Genomic DNA, 10,561 nt, shown 5'->3' with positions numbered 1-10,561 from the left:
TCCACATATTTTCAATCGTCTCTGGGATGGCCATGATCTCAGCAGCCAGGTCCCCAAAGAGAGCAGGAGGAGAAGGAGGGAAGAGCACATGCAATTCTATATTTTTATAAATGTAAAAACTTGCCCAGACAAGAGAAAAGCATCTAGCACAGCAACGATTTTCTTCAATAACTCAGATTCCTTTTGTGTCAGTCACACTTAGGGATAGTATCTGGTTCAATCACAATGCCAACATGTTGATGCCAACTCCTTTACTTTTCCTCCAAATATTTGTCCACCAAGGAACTGAGGGCCTGTGATAGAGAATATATTTCTTTTATATTTTATTCATGAATAATTTAACATATTTACTGAGAGCCTACTATAATCCTAGTTCTACCCAGAACAAGATAGAAACAATACTTCATCATCTATTAACCAAAAAAAAATTGGCTGGGAACCACTGTAAGCTTCCATGTCCTCTTTCAAGATTTGCATAGACACTCATTTCCTCGATTAGAAAACAAAATCTGCCCAACCCATTCTTTGGATTATCACAAGAGGAATTTTGAAATCCATAGACTGGTCAGATCTACACTCTGATGCATCGAATTGCTTTGTTACTTAAGACAATGTTATGCATTTTCTTGACGCTCCCAGGCCTCCCAACCAGCCCTCTGCAGTCTTGCCTATTCATTTGGTTTTTTTTTTCCAGGACACTTTGCTACAGCGTTCCTTCACTGTTGGCGTTTCTACTGTCCTCCTTACTAGAAACCTAGTCATGGAGGTTTCCCACCTCCCTTCCCTTGCTTCTTATCTGCACAGGCAACCAATCTTTGCTACTTTCTTAAATGGTGGTACTTTATTAACAAGTACATGAAATAGAATCTGCACCTCAAGATAGTGTTTCCTCTAGCTTTGCTGTGAATTTCAGATGCTTTTAGCAATAATACTCTCTTTCTGATGGATTTTTGTTCAAAGGTAGTACTACAAATGACCAATAAAGGAACACATAATTCAGCAAAGGATGCTTCTACTGTCTTACCAATTTCTACCACTAAAACTACTGGATTCTGTAAGATTATAGTTATAATAATTTGGTTTGGGATGTCAATTAATTATTTAGTTATTTGGGGATGTCAATTTATATACTTAATGAACTAGATTTTAAAAATCCTATTTTGGGCATGATATTAAACTAAAACTATAGGGACAGAGCAGCAAGGCCCAGGCAATTCAGCTTTAAGAAAGCTCTTGGTGCCACGTGATCTGGCAATAACCTTTCACTCAGCCAGGATGCCCTAAAGGGGTGGTGAAGGTGGAGCTCAAGCGAAACTGGCACCTGAAAAAGTAGAGATGAAGCCATAAAAGGCAGCAGGAAAGATCAATCTTCGGGGCGGGGGGGGGGGGGGGAAGCGCAAGCTACAGGGGAATTGAGAGCAAAGGGAAAACAGGCTGAAGTAGCTAACCAAGAAATTAAAGATTTGCATTACCTGCTGAAAATGGAGCTATGACAAATGAGGGAGGCCAGCCTCTGCTGAAGCAGGAGAAAAAGAAGCCAAGTCTGATTACTGTGTATCATGTCTTATCTGTGGGCTCTGTTACTTCCCTTCTTGTACAATCCAGAGGAATATTTTCATCAACTATTTTGTAAATGCAAGTTTTTTAGTAACTCTAGAAACATTTTTTATTTTTTTAATAGTTTTTTTAATGGTTTTCTTTTTTAATAGTTTTATTGAGATATAATTCATTCATTATACACTGATTTAGTTCAGTCACCTTAAAAGAGTAGTATAATCACCGCTTACAAGCAGTTCTCAAATGCTTTCATCCTTTTGCTGTTTATTAGCGCCAGCCTCCCCTCCCGTATCCCCAATAAACCATTACAAAAGTTACTGTCTTTCGCCGGGGAGTGTAAGATAAGATATAATAATTATTTATAAACTATCAAGGGACCAGGGGGAAGGGAGGAGCGGGGAGGGAGGAGGAGGGGGAAAAAAAGGCAAATCGAGCTGATTCCAGGAACCCAAGTGGAAGGTGAATTGTGAGAATGACGAGTGCAACGAATGTATAAGGGTGCTTTGCTCAATTGATGTATGTACGGATTGTGATAAGAGTTGTATGAGCCCCAATAAAAAGACTTATTAATTTTTTAAAAAGTTACTGTCTTTATAGATTTGCCTATTCTGGATTTCATCTACTAGAAAACATACCAATCACCCCACCCCAAAAGAAAACAACAACATCAAAATAAACCAGAGGGAAAATTCAATAGAGGAAGCAGAAGGAAAGTTTAAAAACTAGAACCAATTTAAAATGGATCAAAAGGTAGATCAAATGATCAGTTATTACTCTTTTAAAATCATTGTATTAGGGGCTCATACAACTCTTTTTACAATCCGTACATACATCATTTGTGTCCAGCACATTTGTACATTTGTTGCCATCATCATTCTCAAAACATTTGCTTTCTACTTGAACCTTTGCTATCAGCTCCTCATTTTTCCTCCTCTCTCCCTTCTCCCCCCTCATGAGCCCTTGATAATTTATAAATTATTATTTTGTTATATCTTACACTGTCCGATGTCTCCCTTCACCCACTTTTCTGTTGTCCATCCCTCAGGGAGGAGGTTACATGTAGATCCTTGTAATCGGTTCCCCCTCTCTACCCTATAAATGTTTGTTTTTTTTTAAGATGTGAAATCATTTACTGGTTATTTATTTTTTGGTACAATCAGAAAATAGTGGAACGAGAAAAACAAAATAGTGGGATGTTGAATTGTGGGAAGATTTGACTGTCTTGGGTGTCAACTAACATTCCATGGGATGGGGGACATTTTTGCATCCCTAATACAAAACATACTTAATGGCAATTTATAGTCACTGTCATGCACTTATATGATTTGACCATTTAAAATTTTGTTTCCATGTTTGTTTGTTCTTAATAGAATTGTGTCTGAAACCCATTCTGTCATCTATAACACCTTTGGTCATGGTAGTCCAATTTTCCTGATAACTTCGTTGTGTGCTGTGAAGGGCTGAACATTAGAGTGTGTAGTGTGTATGATATTAAATTGTGAATTGGTGCTACTTAAGATGTAACAACTTATCAACATTTTAAGGTAATGGTATTGATAATCTCCTTTTAAAAATTTGCTCTCAAATTTAAAGCTGGAAAATCACTGGAAGTTAGAAACAAATTTTAGCTACATGCTACTTCTGGATTTTGGTACATGCATTAAAATTGTGTACAAATTGTTCATAATGTCTCTGTACTGATCTCAAAACAACCAATAGAATGCCAGTTTTAAAAAATAAATGGAAATCATACTTAAAGATGCAGTCTTAAATTTAAAAAACCTTAAGTGATAGAAAGTTTAATTAGTTATTTATCTATTCTTATAATCATGAGCTTTAGATAATTAATACTTCTATTATTTCTGAGTCCTGCAAGTTAAATGCTATCAAGCAAATTTCTATCCACAAACCATATACAATTTTTAACTCAAGGAAAAATAATTAAGATTGAGGATCCTGTACAGTTTAAGTTTTCAAATGGTTTCATATGATCAGAAGTACCTTCCACTTAAAGCATTTGAGATCTATTTCCTGGAAATGAAGTACTGTTCATGTTATTAGATAGCAGTGACAGGTTTTGTGACTTACGGTGAAGAGTATTCCTTCTTCACACTCAACACGTGAGTAACAAACAACAGGACTAGAAAACTCAACTCTTAATGACTATTGGCATTTTCGTCGTGTTTTATAGAGCTTGACTGCAATTTTAGAAAAACCTCAACAAAAAAACAAATTTATTCTGAAAGTATATTCCTCGAAGCAGCTATTAACAACTTCCAACTCAATCTGTAGGACAGCAGTTCTCAAACTTCCTAATGCTGCGACCCTTTAATACAGTTCCTCATGTTGTGGGTACCCCCAACCATAAAATTATTTTCGTTCCTACTTCATAACTGTAATGTTGCTACTGTTATGAATCATAATGTAAATATCTGATGCAGGATGTATTTTCATTGATACATATTGAACATAACTAAAGCATAGTGATTAATCGCAAAAACAATATGTAATTATATATTGTGAAATATTTATTTCTAATTACAAATAAATGAAATTTTTGTCTTTTTAAAATCATTTTATTAGGGGCTCATACAACTCTTATCACAATCCATGCATACATCAATTGTGTAAAGCACATCTGTACATTCATTGCTCTCATCATTTTCAAAACATTTGCTTTCTACTTGAACCCTTGCTAGCAGCTCCTCATTTTTCCTCCTCCCTCCCTGCTTCCCCTCCCTCATGAACCCTTGATAATTTATAAAGTATTATTTTTTCACATCTTGCCCTAACTGATGTCTCCCTTCACCCCCTTTTCTGTTGTCCGTCCCCCATGGAGGAGATCACATGTAGATCCTTGTAATCGATTCCTTCTTTCCAGCCCATTCTCCCTCTACCCTCCCAGTATCGCCACTCACACCGCTGGTCCTGAAGGTATCATCTGCCCTGGATTCCCTGTGTTTCCAGTTCATATCTGTACCAGTGTACATCCTCTGGTCTAGCCAGACTTGCAAGGTAGAATTCGTATCATGATAGTGGGGGGTTGGAAGCATTTTGGAACTAGAGGAAAGTTGTATTTTTCATGGGTGCTACATCGCACCTTGACTGGCTCGTCTCCTCCCCTAGACCCCTCTGAAAGGGGATCTCCAGTGGCTGACAAATGGGCTTTGGGTCTCCACTCTGCACTCCCCCGCCTCATTCACTATGGTAAGACTTTTTTTTGTTCTGATGATGCCTTATACCTGTCTACACCATAGTGTAGTACGATAACAATCTTCACACCGGGTACTCGTATATGGGCGCATCTGCATGTGGGCAGAACCGCCTGGAGGTAGCGGTGCCAGCATTCCTAAGACCATCGGAAATATGTGTTTTCCGATGCTTGCGACCTCTGTGAAAGGATCTTTCGACCCCAAAAGGGGTCGCGACCCACAGGTTGAGAACTTCTGCTCTAGGAATTGTTAGGTAGGTAGAGGCAGAAACCAAGGGTTGTCTTGCTATGTGCCAAGGCCTCCCTTCCCCCCTGTACAGGAAGTTGGAAGTCGATAAAGGCTAGAGGGTACACACGAATTCATGCCTTCGAGAAAGGAAGCCACCACACCTGGTGGGCCCCAATTGAGGCCAGGTGGGCTTAATTCAGTCAATAGAGTTAACCAGTACTGTCGATCCCGCCTCCCAACGAAGGGCCCTGAAAAACCTAATCTGAAGCCCACCTCCCTCCTTATCCAGCTGCAGTTTTCTCTGGCCTCAGGTTTCCACGTGCGTGCGGGTGTGAAGTGCCCCGAAATTTCTTCTATCCTTTATAAAAACTCACTTGGATCACAAACTAGGCTTCGGTGTGAATTCTTTCTCATGCAAAGCCAAGAACCGAGGTATTTCCACCTGAGGAACCTAACAGAATGATTCGCAATTCTTAGCCATTCTTTAGAAAAACATTTCCAGTAGTCTGTGTAGGACTTATTCCTGTTCCATCATTGGTAATAATTGCACTCGTTGCTGCAAATTTTAATACTACGGTGAAAGGGATATTCTCACTGACTCCTTTGTAGGGCAGCCGCGGGTCTGACTTCAGCGTGCAAAGAAACCTTCAACATAGTGGTCTGGACTGGACAGAGGTCTCCCACCCACTCCGTGGTGCACTTCCTCTTCCTCCACCCTCCTGGCGTCTCTTCTGATTCCCCACGTACAACAGAATGAAACATTGCCTGGTCATCACAATTGCTTTCATGTTCGAACCCACTGTTGCAGCCCATGTGTCAATTCATCTTGTTAAGGGGATTCCTCTTTTTTGCTGCCTCTCTACCAAGCATTATGCACTTCTTGTTTTTGCTTTTAAGGAGCATTCTGTCTGTACTTCTCCCAAGACAGATTTGTTTGTTCTTTTGGCAGTCCGTAGGACTTTCAATATTCTTTGCCAGCACCATAATCAAAGGCATAGATTCTTCGTCAGTGCTATTTAATGTCCAATTTTGGGGGGATCATTTTATTGGGGGCTCTTACAGCGCTTATAATAATCCATACAATTGTATCAAGCATATTTGTACATATGTTGTCATCAGTATTTTCTAAATATTTACTTTCTATTTGAGCTCTTGGTATCAGCTCCTCTTTTTACCCTCCCTCCCCCTCTCCCACTCTCGTGACCCCTTGATAAATTATAAATATTATTTTTATATCTTACATCAACTGCTGTCTCCCCCAGCTGTCTTTTTCCCCTTCCTCTCCTCATCGTTCCCCTACCCTCCTGGTATCACTACTCCTGTTTCTGTTCCTGAGGGGTTTATCTGACCTGGATGGCATGCGTCCTGAGCTCTTATCTGTATCTGTGTAAATGCTCTGGCCAAACCTGCAGTGAAAGACAGGATTGGGGTCATGAGAGTGGGAGGTGAGGAAGCAGAGGAATATTTGTGTTTCTTCGGTACTATACTTCACCCTGGTTGACTCATCCCTTCCTTGAGACCCTTCTGGGAGGGGATGTGCCATTGTCTATAGATGGGTTTGGGGTCTCTGCTCTGACCCCTCTCATTCTCAACAATATGTGTTTGTTTGTTTATGGTCCTCTCAATGTCCAACTTTCACATGTATATGGGACAATTGAAAAAACCATGACTTGGGTCAAGTGCACCTTAGTCCTGCTTTTCAATACTTTAAAGAGGTCTTGTGCACCTAATTTACCCAATGCAATGCATCATTTGCTCTCTTGACTGCTGCTCCCATGAAAAATGATTGTGGATCCAAGCAAAACAATGGCCGTAACAATTTCTATCTTTTCTCTGTTTATCATGATGCTATCTACTGGTCAAATTATGGAGATTTGGGTTTTATGTGCATTGGGTTGTAATATATACTGAAGGTTGCAATCCGTGATCTTCATTACCAAGTGCCTCAATTCCTCCTCATTTTCAGCAAGCAAGATTCAGTTATCTGCATATCAAAGGTTGTTAATAAGCCTTCCTCTAACACTGTTACCACATTCTTCTTCATATAACCAGGCCTAAAGATTTCCTTCTCAGAGTTTTTATTTTTTTATTTTTATTTTTTTTTAATTTTAACAATTTATTGGGGCTCATACAATTCTTTTCACAGTTCATATATATACATACATCAATTGTATAAAGCACATCTGTACAGTCTTTGCCATAATCATTTTTTTCTCTTTTCTTCTTTTACATTTTATTAGGGACTCATACAACTCTTACCACAATCCATACATATACATACATCAATTGTATAAAGCACATCCATACATTCCCTGCCCCAATCATTCTCAAGGCATTTGCTCTCCACGTTCTCAGAGTTTTTAAAGTAATACCTCAATTCCTTAATAGCTGTCAACATCCAAAAGAATGTCATCATTTAGGCCAGCTTCTCTGATTATTTACTCAGCAAATAGATTTATAAGTATGATGAAAAGATGCAAACCTGAAACACACCTTTCCTGATTTGAAGCCATGCAGTTTTCCCTTGTTCCAGTCACACAACTGCCTCTTGGTCCCGGAACAAGTTCTGCAAGAGTACAGTGAAGTGATCTAGAATTCCCATTCTTCTCAAGGACATTCAAAGTCATGATCCACAGAGTCCAATGCCTTTGCCAATCAATGACACACAAGTAAAAATCTCGCTGGTTTTGGTTTTTATTGGAGGCTCTTACAGCTCTTATCACAATCCATACATCTATCTTTTGTACCAAGCACATTTGTACTTACGCTGCCATCATCATTTTTAAAACATTTTCTTTCTACTTAAACCCTTGGTATCAGGGCCTCATTTTTCCCATCCCTCCCTCATGAACCCTTGATAATTATTTTTTCATGTCTTAAACTGACAGCTGTATTCCTTCACCCACTTTTCTGTTGTTCGTCCCCCTCCTGGTATTACTACTCTCATTATTGTTCCTAAAAATCTTGCTATTATTGCACAAGATGGTGGCGCCCAGCGGAGTAGAGGCTGCGCTGGGGACGCGCTGAGGCTGACTCCCTTCCCCGTTGGGCGCGGAATTCTGCGAGCCTCTGAGACTGGGGCCCGGCGGGGTCCTGCCCTGCCCAGCCTCATCTATCCCGGCCTCCTCCGGACCTGACCCTCTGGCTGCGGGTGGGCCGGCGCTGCCTAGCTTCCAAAGCCGAGCGCTGCCCTCCAGCCCGAGCTTATGTCCACCTTAGAGTTATGTGGCCCGGTCGCCCCCAAACAGCTGGCTTTCAAAACGACGACCCCTGGCCGCCATTTGGGTTCCCTTCTTTTCACTGAGACCCGACCTCCCGGGAACCCGTTTAGTCCTTAGATTCCTGCCTCTCCCAGGCTTAGAGACTGCTTGCTTTCCTCTCCAATCATCCCCTAACTGCCAAGACCTTGACGCCGCTGGCCCCGCCGCCCCCGCCCCCAGACTCCCTTGGGGGCTCTCAGCATCCACCACGGAGGTTGTGTACCTGGTGGTGAATGGGGTGGGCCTGGTGCTGGACGTGCTCACCCTGGGGTTGGACCTCAACTTCCTGCTGGTGTCCTCCCTGCTGGCTGCGCTCGCCTGCCTCCTGACCTTCACCTACAACCTCCCGCACACGGCGCTCACTGGTCTGCTGCACGTGGGCCGCTGGGTCCTTTTTTCACTGCTGGCCTTGATTGAAGGCTTGATCCAGGTCACCTTTGGAGGCCTGCAGGCCTTGTGTACTTTGCGGTACAGCTGCTACTCGGGCCTGGAAAGCCTGAAACTCCTGGGCCACCTGGCTTCCCACGGGGCCCTGCGGAGCCGGGAGATCCTACAAGAGGCTTCCTCAATGTGGTGTCCAGTAGCCATGCCCTGCTGCGCCAGGCCTGTGACATCTGTACCATTGCCATGAGCCTGGTGGCCTACGTGATAGCCTAGTGGCCTAACAGTCTAGTCATCATCTGCCTCGTTGGCACCCAGAACCTCTTCTCCCTGGTGCTGGCCCTGTGGGAGGCAGTGATGGGGTGGGTCCCTGTGGAGGATGACGGATGTGGTGGCCGCATTTTTAGGCCACAGTTCCAGCAGTGCTGTGACCACAGCCATCCTCCTGTGGACTCCTTGTCAACTTGCACTGGAGCTGCTGGCCTCAGCCACCTGCCCCCTGGCCAGCTTTGTGCTGGTCAACGTCACCGGTCTGGTGCTGCTGGCCTGTGTGCTGGCTGTCACGCTAGTTATGTTGCACCCGGACCTCACCCTGAGGCTGGCCACCCAGCCCTCAGTCAGCTCCACACCTGGCCATCCTACCACTGGCTCAGAGAGGATGTGCTGAGGCTGTCCCGCCTAGTGATGGGCTTAGAGACCTGGCGCCAAGTCTGGAACCGCAGCCTGCAGTTGGTGAGCTTTCCCAACCGGGGAGGGGCCCCTGGCGCCCCCAGGGTGGCCCTGGGCGGGTACCCTCAAACAGGACCTGGGGACAGGAGACTCCTGCGGCCAGGCCCACATCAGAGACAGAAGAAGAAGCGGACAGAGCATCCGTATCTGCCCCGGGCAGGGAGAGACGCATTGAGGAGGAGCCTGTTGCGGCCGGTCAAGACCCGTGGAAGTTGTTGAAGGAGCAAGAGGAGCGGAAGAAGTGCGTCATCTGCCAGGACCACAGCAAAACGGTGCTGCTCCTGCCCTGCCGGCACCTGTGCCTGTGCCAGGCGTGCACGGAAATCCTGATGCGCCACCCCATCTACCACCGCAACTGCCCGCTCTGCCGCCGGGGCATCCTGCAGACGCTCAACGTCCACCTCTGAAGGTGCCCCACCTGCTCTCCACCCCTCCACGCTAGCTGGCACCTGGCCTGGGGCTCTTCCTTGCTCCTGGGGCTATCAGGCTTGGCAGCTAGGATGTCAAGATGGGCACTCTGTAGACTATGGGGGTTGGTGGCAGGGCACCATGGCCTCGCCTTACCCCGCGGATGCCTGTGATGCTAGGCGTGGTGAGTGTGCCACTATGCAAGGGCCCCGGGGCTTGCCTCCCGCCTGCCCAGGGGCCCCCTCCGATGCCAGCCCCTGGGCTCCTCTGCTCCAGCTCCTCCTCCAATACCTGCCTCACTTCTCCCCAGCTTCTGCAACCACAACACACTGGCGTTGTCATTCAGGTGTTCTGGAAGGACCTTGAACTTAAGCTTTCAGCCAGAGCCGCCTCCGCATCTGGCAGGCTTTGGGTGTAGAACTTCACAGAGCTACCGTGCACACCTGTCAGGGTCTTAGGAGGCTGCCTCCACCCAGGGCCAAGAGCTGGGATAGAGAGATATTCCCTGGAGTTGGGGGTGAGGCATCTAAGTGACACTTGGCTTTGGGACCACGTACCTTCTGGCACCCCAGCTCCCCAGGGGTACCGGGTTGCTGACCAGATTTCTACTTGTACATTTTTAACTCACTCCCCACACCACACGGAAAATGGCATTCCCTGGTTGGTCTGTCCCTGGCACCAGGGAGGGAGGGCAGACGGCACAGTTCACTAGGGTCCAAACACAGGAGAGGCGGGGCCAAGGGGCATGCCACTCCCCAGGGCACCGGCCTGGCACAGCTTCCAGTG

At 44.8% G+C, this 10,561-nt stretch overlaps 1 pseudogene; it reads left to right on the top strand.

The window, feature by feature from the left end:
* Positions 1-6,429: 6,429 nt before the first annotated feature.
* On the top strand, positions 6,430-9,774 carry LOC142431695 (E3 ubiquitin-protein ligase RNF26-like; annotated as a pseudogene).
* The last annotated feature ends 787 nt before the right edge of the window (positions 9,775-10,561 follow it).

Source organism: Tenrec ecaudatus, chromosome 18 (assembly GCF_050624435.1).
Source record: "Tenrec ecaudatus isolate mTenEca1 chromosome 18, mTenEca1.hap1, whole genome shotgun sequence".
Lineage (NCBI taxonomy): Eukaryota > Metazoa > Chordata > Mammalia > Afrosoricida > Tenrecidae > Tenrec > Tenrec ecaudatus.
Note: the sequence above shows the minus strand (reverse complement) of the source record. Positions and strands in the feature narration are given on the sequence as shown.